The sequence below is a fragment of the Euprymna scolopes genome, chromosome 3 (assembly GCF_053919585.1).
Source record: "Euprymna scolopes isolate OS-2025 chromosome 3, ASM5391958v1, whole genome shotgun sequence".
In the NCBI taxonomy this organism is placed as follows: Eukaryota; Metazoa; Mollusca; class Cephalopoda; order Sepiida; family Sepiolidae; genus Euprymna; species Euprymna scolopes.
Window position 1 is genome coordinate 73939826 of NC_136484.1, and position 16271 is coordinate 73956096.

The window sequence follows — 16271 nt, forward strand, 5'->3', positions numbered from 1 at the left end:
TATGTTATATCTCCCCTCTTTTGGAAATAGGGTACGATTATGAATATCTCCAGCACCAAATAATCCTTATATACTGAAAATTTACTTTATGTATGAAAACCAAAGAGGGAAGATATAACATATGAGAAATATTTGGAATCAAGCCTCCCCTTGCCGTTGTTTCAGATCATTTACAACCATAGCAGCAAGTTTTAGTTTTCCCTCTATCAAGGCCAGAGGTTTGGGGGAAATATAAGATATTTTGTAATTCATATGCAAAACTAGGAAAATAAATGACTATGATTGAAACATTTTCCCATTCTTGCCACAGATCAGGTAAATCTTACTGTAAAAATCGAAACAACAAATAAATAAAACTTTGCAAAAATATGAAATAAAATATGCAAATTGAATCTTATTTACGTGAATAAAGCTTTACAAAAAAAAAAATGCAATGTTTACTTAAAAAATTACTTCTCCCTTTCTCTCTTGAATGTATAAACAAGCTAGCAACTGGTTGAAAACAGGAATTAAAAGCTTTAAGAATTTTTTTTAAAAATTCGATTAGAACGAATAAAAGCAAAAAGTAAATTTAAAACCAAACCAAGACTTATCATCATTTCTTAACATTTCTTTTCTTTCTAACAAGTGCTACACAACTTTCTGATTCTATTATTGTTACATATCTGTGTTTTAATGAATATTTGCTATCGATTATAGTTCCGATTTTTCTTGTTTTGTTTTTCCTATTTACTTTGCCTCCCCACTAGGGCAGAGTTAGACACCAGGGTCGTTTTTTAATGTGGAGAAAAGGAACAAAAATAAAAATTGCCTCAGTCGTGCAGGATTTTTTCACCACTAACAGAAAACAAGAAATTGAAGTGTAGTATCAGATACTACACTTTGATCTTGACCCAAAGTTTTGTTGTAGCTGAGAGGTTAATACCGCACTTGGGTTCTATGTCAGGTATTTCTACACCTGCTGAGTATATGTACCGAGTATTATCTTAAGATTTCTGTGAATTATCCAAAAGATTTGGAATATTAAGAATGGTAAGACATTTTTTAGCTATAAACCTTATAAAGTGCTAAGAAATTCTGGTTACCGACATAATTAACAAGTTATTCAAGTTTTCAACTAAATTGCGTTAGCACCAAAAATTCTTTGAATCTTTTAAACACAACGTGGGCATAAAATGATTAAAAAAGCAATTAGTCGGAATGCATACATACTTTGTAGCATCAAGCTACATTTGGTGTCGTGAAACCCAGAATACAACCATGAATGACTTCCGTGGCATATGGGATCACATACTGAGTGTAAAAACAGAAGAATGGACCAACCATAAACGGGCAAAATACCTACCGACTGAACTATCCCAAGAATATATTGATAGGGATGGTTCCCTGGACTGGCTCAAAAGAGGATCCCTCCATTACGACCAAGAGAGGTTGATATTGGCTGCACAAGACCAGGGCCTCATGACAAACGCCTTCAAAAAGATGTGTGGTCTAAGCAACAATAATAAATGCAGGTTCTGTAGCACTGAGGTTGAGAGTGTGGGCCACCTGATTTCTGGTTGCAAAGTCCTACTTGGAGACGGTTATTATACAGATCGCCATAACGGAGTTTGCAAATACCTTCACTGGAAGATATGTAAGAAACTCAACATTCAGTGTAGTAAAAACTCCTGGGAACATATACCCGAACGAACAGTTGGGAATGACAACTACACTATTCACTATGACTACATAATCCCTACTGCTACATATCTTGAAAATGCAGCTGTTAAACCAGATATAGTGATTTGGGACAGAGCAAACAAAAAAGCGACCGTAATAGAGGTCAGTGTACCCAATGATACAGGGCTTAACAGAGTTGAGAGGGAAAAGATTACAAAGTATCAAGGACTTATGTATGATATGAAACGAAATTGGAAATTAAAAGACGTTTCAATTATACCAGTCATCATAGGAGCAACTGGGCTTATGAAAAAGAACTTTAAAAAGTACATAGCAAGCATACCCGGTGAACCAAGTGCAAGTGAAATACAAACGATTGCACTGAAAGGGACGGCTAGAATCCTGAAAAGATCTCTTGGTTGGACTCACTAAAATAGGGGTAAATGTCAGACATCTGGTTGGATGTCCCATCCCCTAGAAGAAAAAGTTTAAGAAAAATGAAAAAAAAAAAGAGAGAATTGGTAACTAGAAAGAACTTGAATATCTACTAGATACTTTTCTTTGAGTGTTTAAGATTTCTCTGTATAAGGGTTTTCAGGACAACCTGACATGAGGATAGTTTTTGCTACAAGTATATTTTGAGTAAATATTCAAAATCACATAGTATTCGTTGTCCAAATAAGATATCCTCGATATGGCTAACCCACACTGGTTCTCATGAGGAATGGTGCACCTTCTCCAAATGATATTACAGCACAAAGCTGGACACTCCACCAGACTAGATGTATTCTTGCCCTGGAATCAAGTAAGATCAAAGGACCAAAATGAAAGATATACTATAACATTTTAAAATGATATATTAAGGAAAGGGAAATAATGTTCTCAACTTCTGACTCAATGTTTGAAAGATAAAGGAGAACTTTAATGGAACATTCGAATAGTTATGTTCATATAGAGATCAAGTGTTAGCCACAAGAAGGCGCCTCCTGGATGTCTGAGAACTTTGACTGAAGTAAAATGAAAATTGGTAACATCTTTTCAAAAAAGTATATAAGTATAATGGTTTACTTATACAATAACATTTAAAATATATTTCTTATGCAAAAAATGAAAAACAAATCCAGTTCTGATGTTGTTTATTTGGCCTTGTAATATAATTTGTGGTCAGCTAAATGTCATTGCCAAGCTGTTTGGATTTGTGCAGTAAGAATGCTTTCTTATGATATCTATCTCACAATAAGCCCAATTATCTTTCTCCTTCTGACAAGGAAAGGTATATTTGGCCAAAAGTCAAAGTTACAAAGTGACATTTTAAAATATGATAACCATTTCTTCTTCTGCAGACGTGAGAGTTTAAACTGGCATGGAAAACTGCCTCCTGGAATAGTAAAGTTGGTGAACTGCCATCATTAATTATAATAGCCTAGTGGAAGAAAATGCTTTTATACGTCAACATGTTTTGAGATGAAATATCAGCAGCTTTTAAAGTTTCCATTCACTCAAAGTGATGCCTTTAAAAATAATCTTGTATGATTGCACAACTGATGGGTTTATAGAATGATGTTCAACATCGGAATAATTACTTTTCCATTGGTTAAGGAATTTTAGGATTTTCAAGGAATCCAAAAGTGTGTGTGTGTGTGTGTGTATGTGTGTGTGTATCAATCTTTCTACAAATCAATTCAATAAAAATAATTGCCCATGCATGTTTGTATTTTTATATCTATAATAATACGAGTGTATTTTGCCTGTCTGTTTGTAAGTCTATTATCTACTTAGGATATTAAATATGAATTTTAAATTTTATAACAACTTTATTCTACCTATACAAATAGTTATATCTATTTAAAAAAGAGAGACTTTCCATGGAAGTATGACTTATCTCTGATTATTTTTCAATACATTTCTTTGGGATTTTTATCCCCCCCCCATATATATATATATATATATATATATATATATATATATATATATATATATATATAGTACAAGATATATATATATATATATACTTGGATGTTGTGCCAGTATATTTGTTCTCATGCTACGCTTTAGTTAGTGTTGAAGCTCGACTGAACACATGGAATAAATAACTACAACACAAAGTAAAGTAGAACAAATATATTAGAAGGAAAAAAGTATATACAAATATTTACATAGAGTCCATTGGTATGGTCATGGGGAGACCGTCCCTGGAAGAAGGTGTCAGCTGGGTGGTCGTTGACTCTCGATCTCATGACTTTCTGAGTCTCTGGCTTAGTCTTTCATTGGGTCTCTCCCTTCTTTACAGTACCAACAATATTTATATAATTGACACTCCACGTATGCTAATTAGGTGGATCTTACCACAACACCCCCTCCCAAACTTTGGAGTCCCTTTCGGATTTCAAATGACTTCATATATGAAATGATGATTATGGGGTATTTTCGTTGATTATGGGGTATTTGCATACTTTATATGAATATGTCCATAAGTGTAATTTTTAATATTTTTTACGTTTTTTATTCATGTCCAATTTTTTATTCATGTCCAATGGGTCCGTGAACTTTCATTTCCTACCAGATCTAGGTTCAAGAGTATTTTATGGAGGTTCCATTTGAAAAATTTCAGGAATTAATTCTTTAGGATCTTCCTCCTCATCCAGTATACTCTCTTCATGCTCTTGTGCGTAACATTTTTTTAGTTAGTTCTGGTGCCTTTTATGAGAATTTTTCGGTCCTTTAATTATGTAAATTATGTCACCGATTCTCTTATCCACTATGCCTCGCTCCCAGAACACAACATTGTTTTTGTAGCACTTGAAAAATACCTTCTCTCCAAAGATTAATCTTTTTCTAGATGTATGCCTAGCATTCTTTACTATATTCTGTTTTGGCAAGAGTTTGTCAAATAATGACTTAACTTTTCTGGCGAACATTAATTCAGCTGGTGACAGGTTTGAGGGTGTTCTCTGGTTCGGCATAATCCTGTATGCTTGTAGGAACTGCTGAAGCACCTTATCCATTGGAATTCCGAAGGCTTTTTTCAGGGCGCGCTTTAAGGTGTTGACAAATCTTTCTGTGACCCCGTTGGACCTTGGATAATACAGCTGTGTTGTCATGTGGTTAATTTGGTATAACTCACAGAAATCCTTAAACTCTTCAGAAGTGAATTGCGTCTCAGTATCACTCACAATACACTCTGGCACACCGAACCGAGCAAATGGTTCATATAGAAAGGTTGTTATGATATTCGCCGTTGGCTTCTTGCAGCACATCTGGCGATTTTGTGAACCTATCTACTACTATTAAGCAACAATATTCTTTTACTGAACCAGTGAAATGAATGTGTAATCTTGTCCACGGATGATTCGTCTTGGGCCATGGTTTGTGTACTATAGGTGGAGCCTTTGCTACTAAGAAATACCCTTTACATCGATGAACCATGTTTGCGATATCGACACCCATGCCTTTCCAATATAAAAAGCTCTGCATTAAGCTTTTTGCTTTATTGGTACCTGGGTGACCCATATGAAAGTCCCGCAGTATTTTTTTTCTGCAACCTTTTCGGAACTACTACTCACTCACTTTATAATAAAACTCTGTCACATACTGAATAGGTCTCTTGCACTTTTTGTATCATTATTACAATTTTGTTTTTTATGTCTAAAACAAAATCATCATTTTCAGTTTTCTTTCTGATTTCATTTAGTGTAACTGGCAGTTCTCTTACAATGTTGTTTATCAGGCTTTTCACCTCATAATCTGTTTTGATAGTTGCAATAATCGATTCTTTGAAATTTTCGTCTTGAACTGGTGCGAGTCTTGATAAACTGATCCGCATGGCTTATGTTTTTAGATGATAGATGCTTTATGTGAAAGTAATAATTGAGAAGAATGTTGCCCCATCTCAACAATCGATTTGCCGAATAAACGGATAAATCTTTCTTCGACCCAAAGATTGTGATAATAGGCTTATGATCCGTTTCTAGCATAAAGTGCCTACCATAGATGTATCTATGAAATATTGTTTTAATTTGTGCAAGCCACAAATATAATATAAGTTGAACAAAAAAATTGAACCAACTTTCGTCTTTTTTATTTCATGTCTTGCTTTTGACATCCGTAAGTCCGTGATAATCAACTTTTGATATTCTTTTATATTTTGGGAACAGAGTCTATCGGTGAAATTTTATTTATTTTTTATTTTTACTCTCTGCGAGTATGAATTATTTCACTTGCAACACAAAAAAGAACGAGTCTTTATAACTTCTTTTTAGCAATTGTCATTGTTCGTTCGTTCTTTTTTCATTGTACTTCTGTTCGCGTATTTTAACGAAAACACTTCCGATTTTGATTTATTATCAGAAGTAAATTCGTTACTAGAGAATTGAACAAACAAAAAATAAATTTTATAAAGTTCGTTACATTTTCAAAGTTAAGTGTATTTGTGCGTATTTTAATTCCATGTATGTTTTAGTAGTCAAACTAATTTTATGGTGTTCGTTGCAGATAACTTTTTCAATTTAAAGTCACCGTTGTTAGTGTAACGACATATTTTTTTCTGAATGAAAATACCTTAATGCTTAGTCGTCTTTTAACGACTTTTATATATCATAAAGTTCTGAATCCTTTATCGTCATTGTTGAAGCTCGACTGAACACATGGAATAAATAGTTACAACGCAAAGTGAAGTAGAACAAATATATTAAAAACAAGAAAGTATATACAATATTTACATTGGTATAGTCATAGGGAGATCGTTCCTGGAGGAGGTGTCGGCTGGGTGGTCGTCAACTTTCGATCTCGTGTCTCTCTGAATCTCTCGTTGGGTCTCTCTCAACCATATTTATATAGTTGACACTCCGTATGCTAATTAGGTAGACCCTACCACAACAGTTAGGTAGGTAGCGTTCATATAAACCACAGTTTTCTAATTGTTCAATAGCAGTTGACATATATTCAGAGAGAGAGAGAGAGAGAGAGAGAGAGAGAGAGAGAGAGAGAGAGAGAGAGAGAGAGAGAGAAACAGATATTTAGTTGTTTTCTTTTACTACGTATCAACCTTAGTCATTGGTTCGCTGACCTAGTCAGATTTGGACCTTGGAATTCACCCTTGTCCATTCGTCCACTCGTTCCTCAAATTCTCAAAAACTCATTACATTTTTCTGAAATTTTCTATGAAGTTACAATTACCCATAACATTCTCGGATGTTTTTAATAATTCTGGTTACGTCCCCAGGGGGTCAGAAGGGATCAAAATGGCCCAAAATAACACTTTCCGGACAAAATCTTTTCCAACTATTAGATTTTGCTGAAAATTACCCAAAAGCAAGACCACATGGATGTACATCTGGAAATGTAATATTTGACCTGGGGAAAATTCTGGGGCTTAAGCCCCAGGGTGTTTAAGGGGTGAAAAACACACCTTTTGAGGCGAATTTTTATTTTTCTCCTAAAATTCATACATATGTCTAAATAAAGGGTTTAAATGATACTGAATTTAAAATAATTAAGGCATCGTTTGTCATGAAACAGTATCATCTGGCTGTTTTAGCCCAATGTTTTACATTAGGCCAGGGGTTTAAATGGGCAAAATAGGTAACAGTTCTATGACTGATTTTGGCTAACAGTATAAGGGAAAGAACTCTTGCAGACTCGATTTTACAAATATTGATTATATATTCATAGATTGATACATGCAATTGGTTGTATGCTCATGTACTGTCAGCCTGGCCCACTAGGGAATTTTATAAATCTTTCTCACCAATGAGTTCAACAACTTGCCTCTTGGTACTTTTGTTGGGTGATTTCAATTTGGATCAGCTTCTTGCAAACAATGTGGCACTAATAGAATCCGTTAATGGATCTCAACAATTTTCTTCAGCACTCAAATTACACCACTCAAATTGAACGTGGTATATTGGACTTAATTCTTAATACAGAACATTTTTCTTCACCAGCTCTGTGGCTTCCCATCCTATTTAGTGATCAGCTTGTTTTGTACTTTAATGTGTGATTACTTTATGTCTGTTTTGATTCATTTACTTCATATCGATAAAATAACAAAATATAACAATTATTATATTAATATATGTTAAATATTATAACAAATAACAAAAGATATATGACCCCCTCCCGATTTTAACATCTAGAACATAAAAAAAATAATTAAAAAATAAAAACTTATGTAGAAGCAATACCTTGCCGTGGTTATAGGGCTTTTACTAAAGTTGCTTCATTACCTTTTATTCAAAAACATAACAAAGGCATCAGTCGGGGAACCATAGAGGTTTTGGCTTGTTCTGATAAAATTTAATTAATTCAACTAATAGACTATTTTAGCCAAACATATAAAGTAAAAACTTGCATGTAAATCAAATTTTCTCAGTCATAGATATTATATGGTAAAATGATTATATTTAGAAAGATAATCTCTATATTAATAACTATGTAGCTATATTATATGATATCCTAACTTCATGATATTGTCTCATATATATATATCCCCAATGGTGATTTGGTATCTTTTCTTTCTGTTTGAAGCCGAAATGAAACTAGTACTATTATGTACTATCACTGTATTATCTATTAATGATTAATTAAGTTTACTATATTATTTCAGACGAATTTACTTGATTTCAATGATTTTTCAGGATGAAGGCATTGTAGTATCTGTACCTTTCCTATGATACCATCATCTTGGGAAATACCTCCTCCTTTGGGGAGGGCGTAGTATAGAATATGCTCGTTCGTCATGATATCATTCTCTAAGGGATTATCTTCTCTTTTTGGAGGGGATATTTTAGTGTCCAACCGTTTCTTTGCCATGAGACAATCCTCCTGGACATTATCTCTCCCTTTGTGAAGACGGTTGTTTAGTGTCTGTTCGTTCGTTATGAGATCATCTTCCCAGGCATATCTTCTTCTTAAAGGAGGGGCCTATGTACTATATATTCGTTTGTCAAAAATAATAGAAAAGAAAAGTCACATAGGCAATAATCATTGAAAGCGAGATGTAGAAATACAAAAAAATAGAACACATTATTTATAGCAAACCTGCATAAGCTATTTTCCACATCGTCATTTTTAATAATCATAATAATATTTAACGTAAACAGTAATGTTTTGCAACATGTGTAAACTTGTGGTATCAATATCGATTTAATCTGACGTCGATGTTGAATCTATTTGCTTCATATATTCATATATTTTACAATTATTTCAGACTAAGTCTGGCCCACTTTACACTATAAAAACAATCTGATATTAAACAGTTGATATTTACTTGATTCCCACCGAAGTAAAAGGGTGGCACAAAGCCGAAGATGGGAGGAACATTCTGGCTTATAAAAATTGCCTGGGCAGCACGATCAGCATTCGGAGCATCTTAGGCAACTAGCAATAAACTAACTCCTCCACAAATAAGGAAGGCGAAACCAAGTAGAGTTGACCTCCTGAGATTACCCAGGACTGGTACCACAGCCTAACAAATAAAGGGCTTCCTGTTTGTAAACAAATGAACTTGAAAAGGAGAAAAATAGTTGAAAGTAAAGTAATAAAACTTATCCACAGTAAACACATGGGCAGTAGCTATATTTCGATATGGAGTGAATATTATTCAATGGAAAGAAAATAAACTGAAAGATATGGACAGGAAGACAAGGAAAACAATACCAATGAATGGAGCTCTTCATCCAATGAGTGATGGTAATAGGTTATATGTGAAAAGAAAAGAGGAAGAACGAGGACTAATAGGTGTAGAACGATGTGTAAAAGAAAAAGAATATAGTCTGAAAGTTTATGTCTCCAACTGTAAGGAAAAGCTTATAAAGGGTGTGTCAAAATTTTAAAATTTGCAAGAGAGCAAACTAGTAAGAAGCAAGAAATTTAAAGCAATAAACGAACAAAAAATGAAAAACAAATGGATTGAGAATAAAATGCATGACCAGTTCAGCAGAGATTTACCAGAGGCAATGGACAAAGGAAAAACCTGGTGATGGTTGTGAAAATGTAACTTGAAGGTTGGGCAAGACAAATGTATGTGAAGTATCACGTTGATTAAACGGCTGAACGTCCCCCATGTTGATTGTTTGCACAGAAAGGTGAGAATGTACAACACCTCGTCAGCAGTTGTGAGAAGTTAGCTCGAAAGGAATACAAGAGACATGGCAATATTGTGAGAAATGTCTATTGGGATATATACAAGAAAAAAGATTGGAATGCAGTGAAAAATGGTATGAGTATGTTGCAGAAGGGGTGGTGGAGAGTGATTATGTGAGATTATTGTGGAATATGAATATCTGATGTGATAATGTGATTGAAGCAAGGAGACCAGATTTAGTCTTGTTGGAGAAAAAGAAACACAAGGCGATAATCGTTTATATAGCAATGCTAGTTGATGTGAATGTGGAAGAAAAAGAAAAGGGTCGAAAAGTACCAAGACTTGAAAAGGGAAATAAAAAGATTGTGAAACTTGAATAAAGTAGAAGTATTTATTGTGAAAGGTGAAGAATTGTGATGGAAACTCTGAGGAGTGTAAGAAAAGGATTTGACAAGTGGATCGAGAAAAGTGGGATCCATTGCAATGTTGAAGTACTTCAAAAGACTGACTTCTTGGGAACTGCCAAATTCTTGTGGAAAGTGCAAGAAGACTAAGAAAACATTATACTGATAGCCTATATTCATTTGTTATGATCCGCCTATCGGTATAAAATCAGCAGTACCAATATTCATACACAAAATATGAATAATAATAAATTTTTTAAAACAATTAAAATTATTTTCAAATTCTGCGGAATTGTTCACTTTTGCGATAGTCATATTATGCACGTTTTTAAATCAAACACACGAAAGACAAAATGTCAGAAGGAATATGAAAATATTTTTTGTACACGGCTGCCATTCTAACCAGTAAGGGACATAATTATGATGATGACCATAAATTTTAGATTCAAATGTTAGGCATTATGTGCTCGATAGTTTTGATTGCTATCTTGGAATATACTTTCTTTTTCCATTAAATTTTTAATTATCAAAATGGAATATCAAGTAAAAAAAATGACCATTTTAAGCAACACACCGGTTTTACTTTAATTTTATTTATTTTTGTTTTTAAAATTCTACCGTTTAGATATTGAAAATCTTGTTAAACACTGAGAACAAGTTGACAACAACAAGGGAGATTAAATTACTAATTATTTCTATTGAAAATTTGAAATTAAAAAAATTTGAGAACTTATTTGCTAACCCAATATATTTTTGGTAACCCCGCAGTTTGAATTGAATTCCTGGAGATTGAAGGTTCAATATTCAGTGCAGATGACCCAAAATTACAATTGCAAATTGCTTGAGACTTCTAACCAATCATGGCTGACAAAAAGAAAGTATGGTGCCCGCCTCCCCATAGATTCACTGAAGAGTTCCGTTTGAAATTCTATGTAGATTTCCGAGTTCAACATAAAGATTTCTAAGTTTGACAGAAAGATTCCAGAGTTCGACAAGATACATGAAGAAGGTCGAAGAGTACGTTGACCGAAATGTTGTGTAAATAACATTTAAGATGAGAAGAATCTAAATAATATGAATAAATCAATCCTCATCAAAAAAATTGAAAAATATAAAGCAATCTATTATACAAAGTAAAGTTGTGTGTGCGCTTAGTTAAATGCCAAAAACTACACAAAACACATTCACAAAGCTGATATATTATTTATCTTAAAAATATTTATTCTTTTGGGGTCAACAGAAAAAATAATCAGAGGATCGACATTTAACACAATTTTAATGTTATTTAGTAATTCGTCAACGATTTTTTTCCACTTGTCAAAGAATGTGATAGAGTATGTAATAACGAGAGGAAGAGAGAAGTAGTTGGATAGGAGAGAAAGGAGAGAGAAGAGAAAAAGCGAATAAGGACGGGAGAAAATATAGATAGACAAAGATGGGGAATAGAAAGAGCTATGAAGAGAAAGACATTTTAAAAGAAATATATTACACACACTTTTTAACGCTTCTGTCTTGTTGTCCGGGATAACACAGGGTGGCCATGCTAGTATTAAGTAAACTATTCTTTGATGACTTTCATCATTTTTGTATAGTCTTCGTGTTTGTAGTAATAATAAAATCTCGCTAAAGTCAACTGTACAAAAGAATATATTTCACGTGATGTTTTGGGGAGTTTTACAAGTGAATTCAGTGACAATTCTCGCTGCAATGAAGAAATGCGTTCTCATTCCATCATCAAAGTAGTTTTAGCATATGCGAGGAGTAAATCAGTTGACTTTACTATGTTGCCTAAAAAACACACTAAAAATAGTAATACTTATCTGAATGAAGTCAAAACCTTTGACTGATAATCATGCGACCATCAAGGGCATCTGTCAAAATATTTATCTAAATAAAACTATTAAAAGCAAAACGGTCCAAGTGTGGAACACTGACAATATAATGACCTTTTCAAGTTTATTTTCTTTTTAGCATCTTTAGACGGTATTAGAAACAATTTGACCGATTAAATTTAGCAGCAAAATTTCTGAATAATTAAAAAAGAATTAGTATTATTTACAGGAAAATCCATTACCACAGTACTGAGTAGCTGCCATACGTCTTTGACAATCAGTTCAACAAAGTTTAAGTCATTTTTAAGCAGTTGATGAACTTGCAGTCAGAGATACTCTTCTGTGCAGTTCAATGAGGTACACCTTCCCAGACATTACTTTCTTTCTTTTAGAAAGGGGTTAATTTATTACTAATTGCCAAAAGGATGTGATGAGTCTGCTTAAGAATTTTTTATAGGCCAAAATACACTTCTCCCAGTGGACTGGCTTTACAAAACTTTTCCTGACTTTGTGTTTAAACCCTGAAAAGACCATTGGTGATCTTCTTTATATATATATATATATATATATATATATATATATATATATATATATATATAGCCAGTAGAGTTTAGTTTCCTAGAAGTACATCCAATGAAACAACATGTGTCTACCAAAAGAGTGCTCAATGAGTGAACAGAGCAGGTATATTAAATTTATTTATACAAACATTAATGGCTACATATGTGCATACATGTTTCTGTAATCATCCGCATTGGGGGATTACATCTTCAGGCCGACGGTAATTCTTGGCCTGAAGACGTAATCCCCCAACGCAGGTGATTACAGAAACATGTATGCACATATGTAGCCATTAATGTTTGTATAAATAAATTTTATATATATATATATATATATATATAGAGAGAGAGAGAGAGTCATCCACATACGGATTGTTTTGTTGTATCACAGCTCATCAGTGCGGCTAGACTAGCACCCATCTTTAGCCAGAGATTGAACCTACAACCATCTAGTTGATAGTCTATCTAGTTGGCTGTTCTAACTTCTGGCCCAAGGTGGTAAAATAAATTTGTCGTCCTAAAGAAAACAACACTACATCTTTATTTTAAAACTTTTATTGAAAAATTCAATTCAGGTAATTGATTATGTAGTACAGGTGATATCTATTAAATATAGCCGCCGTCAACCTCAATCACGACCTTAATATGGGTCCAGAACAGGGAGCATGCCTTTCCTTAAGTCCTGGCAGGAGGTCGGCGAATACACAGCAGATGGTGGATATCAGGCTGGCTTTGGTATTGTGGGAGGTCATGTTGGTGATATTCTCGACGTATGACCAAACAAAGTAGGCTAGCAGGTTCAGCTCAAGGAAGGAACGGACCAGTGAGAGAAAAGTACAAAGTCATAGAACTCCTTCTGAAGCCAAGCCTGAGTCTCTTTGACTCGTGGACTAGCACCCAGTCCTGCTGCCACACCCAGGGTCTGCCAAAGGCCACATGATTGCATCAGGGATCACCACACTCTTCAGCACATCCACATATACTTTGGGGTTGACTTTCAAGCCGACTTCAAAGATGTGAGGTGGCATGATGTGGCCTTCACTTGAAACTACTCCAAAGATCATAACCGTGGCCAGAAACTGTGTTGAGCTGTGCCCTCAAGCATTGAACTGTCCGGATTTGCATTTTAAGAGTCTTGGGAATGGTCCTGTTGTCATAACTTGGATCAGTAGAAAGCATGAGTTGTTCAGCGGTATATTTCTGATCTCGTTTGTTGAACATTGTGTCACTTTCAGACATGACAGAAGGCTTCAATTGCTCTTTGGATTTGTACACAACTAGCCAACTAGTAAATGGTCTGCAACAAAAAAAGAAAATCGGTTTTCATCAAACGGAAATGGAATTATGTCATATTTTCTAGGGCAGTAAATTTTATTGTTCCACCCTGTATGAATGCACATATATATATATGTGTGTGTGTGTGTGTGTGTGTGTGTGTGTGTGTGTGTGTGTGTGTGTGGTGCGTGTGTGTGTGTGTGTGTGTGTGTGTGTGTGGTGCGTGTGTATGTGTGTGTGTGTGTGGACATTTGGGGGGGGGGGGTAAAAAATTTCATAATAGTTAAATAAAGGTCAAATTTTACTATAATGAATTATAAAAAATAAAAAGTGAAAGGGCCAACTGACCAGTTCCACGCCCTGCTCAACAGAGCTAAAGTGATTTATGATTAAAACAATAATATGAAATGGAAATATGGTGAGGGACACAAAAGGGGGGGGATTAAATAGGGAAAGATCAAATAATGAAATAGAAACCACATTAAGTCCTAAAAGATTTTTTTCTTGTTTACAAAGAAAGGAGTTAATATATATAGTTTCTAGGATTTTCAAATGAAATAATGAGTGTGACTTGCTGATAATGGAGAACAAGTCAACACTTAACCTGGACGAAGCTTTAATATGTGAATACATATGCATATATATGTATGCAACGTTTTACTTATTAGTAAGTTTTTCGTCCAGATATTGGACCTTTTGAAAACCCATCCACAAAGTTTCGGCCGATGTAACCTCCGACTTTCTTCATGTGTATCTTCACAATGGTTGTTATTGATGAATTTGAAAATTAATGTTTTGTTCTTTTTTTTCCCTAACGGACCATAGTCGTTATAATTTAAAATGTGTGATGTGTTTATGAAACGAAAAAGAATATTCAGTAATTCCATTTGTGTATAAATCCGAGCCTAATTTTCTTTTTGTCATTCTTGAATATTAATTCTAGGATGGTAGCAGCTGTTTTGGAATTCCTACAAGAAATATTAATTTAACACTATTAAATAATGCGGTTAGCTTGACGGTTCCTGATATTCCTAGAGACGATGAAGTTTCTAAGATTGAAGATAAGTTGTGAAATAACGTCTTCCAATACTGTGAACAATCGATAATGTCTGATCCAGAAGAGTCGAGGTCTAAGAGATCAGGTTTCATTGTTACATCGAATACATTGTATTGAGAAGAGATTTTCGTTTCAGCTTGACTAAACGTCATTCAATATGAATTAACTCTGGTGAAGAAATAGGCTTGGCCATTGTATGTTTCAGACAGTAAAGACAGAGAGCGATGTCTTTGTCTTCATCACAGACTGCTTATTTTCATTTATCTTAAATGGGTAAAAAGTACAACTACGAAAAACATCTTTGTATACTCTGTATGGTGCCATCTCCTGTTTCAAACAATGATCCTATTTCATCTCTTATTGTAAAAATTAAAAGAAAAACAAGCAAACAATATATATATATAGTGTGTGTGTGTTTATGCAATTTAAGCAGATATTGTTAAACAGAAGGAAAAGCTTCTCTTAATTATACCATGTTTATTTTTTCAATATTTCTTATGATCTTTTTTTTTTATTAAAATCAACATCTACAAAAACATAATTGCTCCCTCAGATTAAGATAAATACCAGTTAATAAGACTAAAATTATACATTCTGAAACCAACTAAAAAATACTCGAATCTATCTACATCAAAATTCGACAACCTACAATAAATAATATTACCTACAAAACCAGTAATAATATTTTAAAATGCTTTACGCAATACAATTTTATCCTGTGACGCTAATTCTGGAATCACAAGATTTAAATTCTTAACGTCTTTCCTGGAACAGTGTGAAAACTTTCCCTCAGCGTTCAACTAGCTTCAAACGCCTAGCTACTAGTTAGAATTCTCTTCTTTTCTTCAGATTTTCGATCATTTGCTTTTACACCTGATTATAATTCGATAAAGAATCGAAAATGTTCGTGATACATGCGGAACTTGTATTAATTTTTTAAAACTTAACACAAAAATACCATAAGAAAAAATAAACATAAAGGTTTTCTACTATTTTTAATAATAATAATAATAATAATAATAATAATAATAATAATATATATATGTGTTTGTGTGTCTGTTTTCTGTCTCTCTGTTCCACTTTTTTTTCTCTATATCTATAACTGATATCTGGCTGAAATTTTGTATTGACGTTCGTTATGATAAGGTACAGCAAACTAGGTATTTTGGGATCGTTCGCTTACCAGTTAGAGATTAATAAGAATCAATATTTCATGCAAAAATACAAATCTAACCATATTCAACCATCAACTTGGCATAATGCATTCATTCTAAGTCAATGAGCAGTAACCTTTTCCCTTTTTAGCAGGATAAAAAGCCTAGTATATATGTCATCTTATTTCATCTCTTATTATAAAAATTATATATATATATATATTACTAACGCTAATTTTACAAA

At 33.7% G+C, this 16271-nt stretch overlaps 1 long non-coding RNA gene across 2 annotated transcripts in view; it reads right to left on the reverse strand.

Annotated features, from left to right (window-relative positions):
- Positions 1-16271, reverse strand: part of LOC145256268 (uncharacterized) — a 78213-nt gene that overhangs the window by 41872 nt on the left and 20070 nt on the right. Inside the window, exon 2 of one of the 2 annotated variants that reach the window (XR_013863951.1) lies at positions 12885-13838. The exons of the other annotated variant lie outside the window; for it this stretch is intronic. This is a non-coding gene — a long non-coding RNA (uncharacterized LOC145256268). Of the gene's footprint in view, positions 1-12884; positions 13839-16271 lie in introns of those variants that run through there. 2 annotated transcript variants of the gene reach the window in all.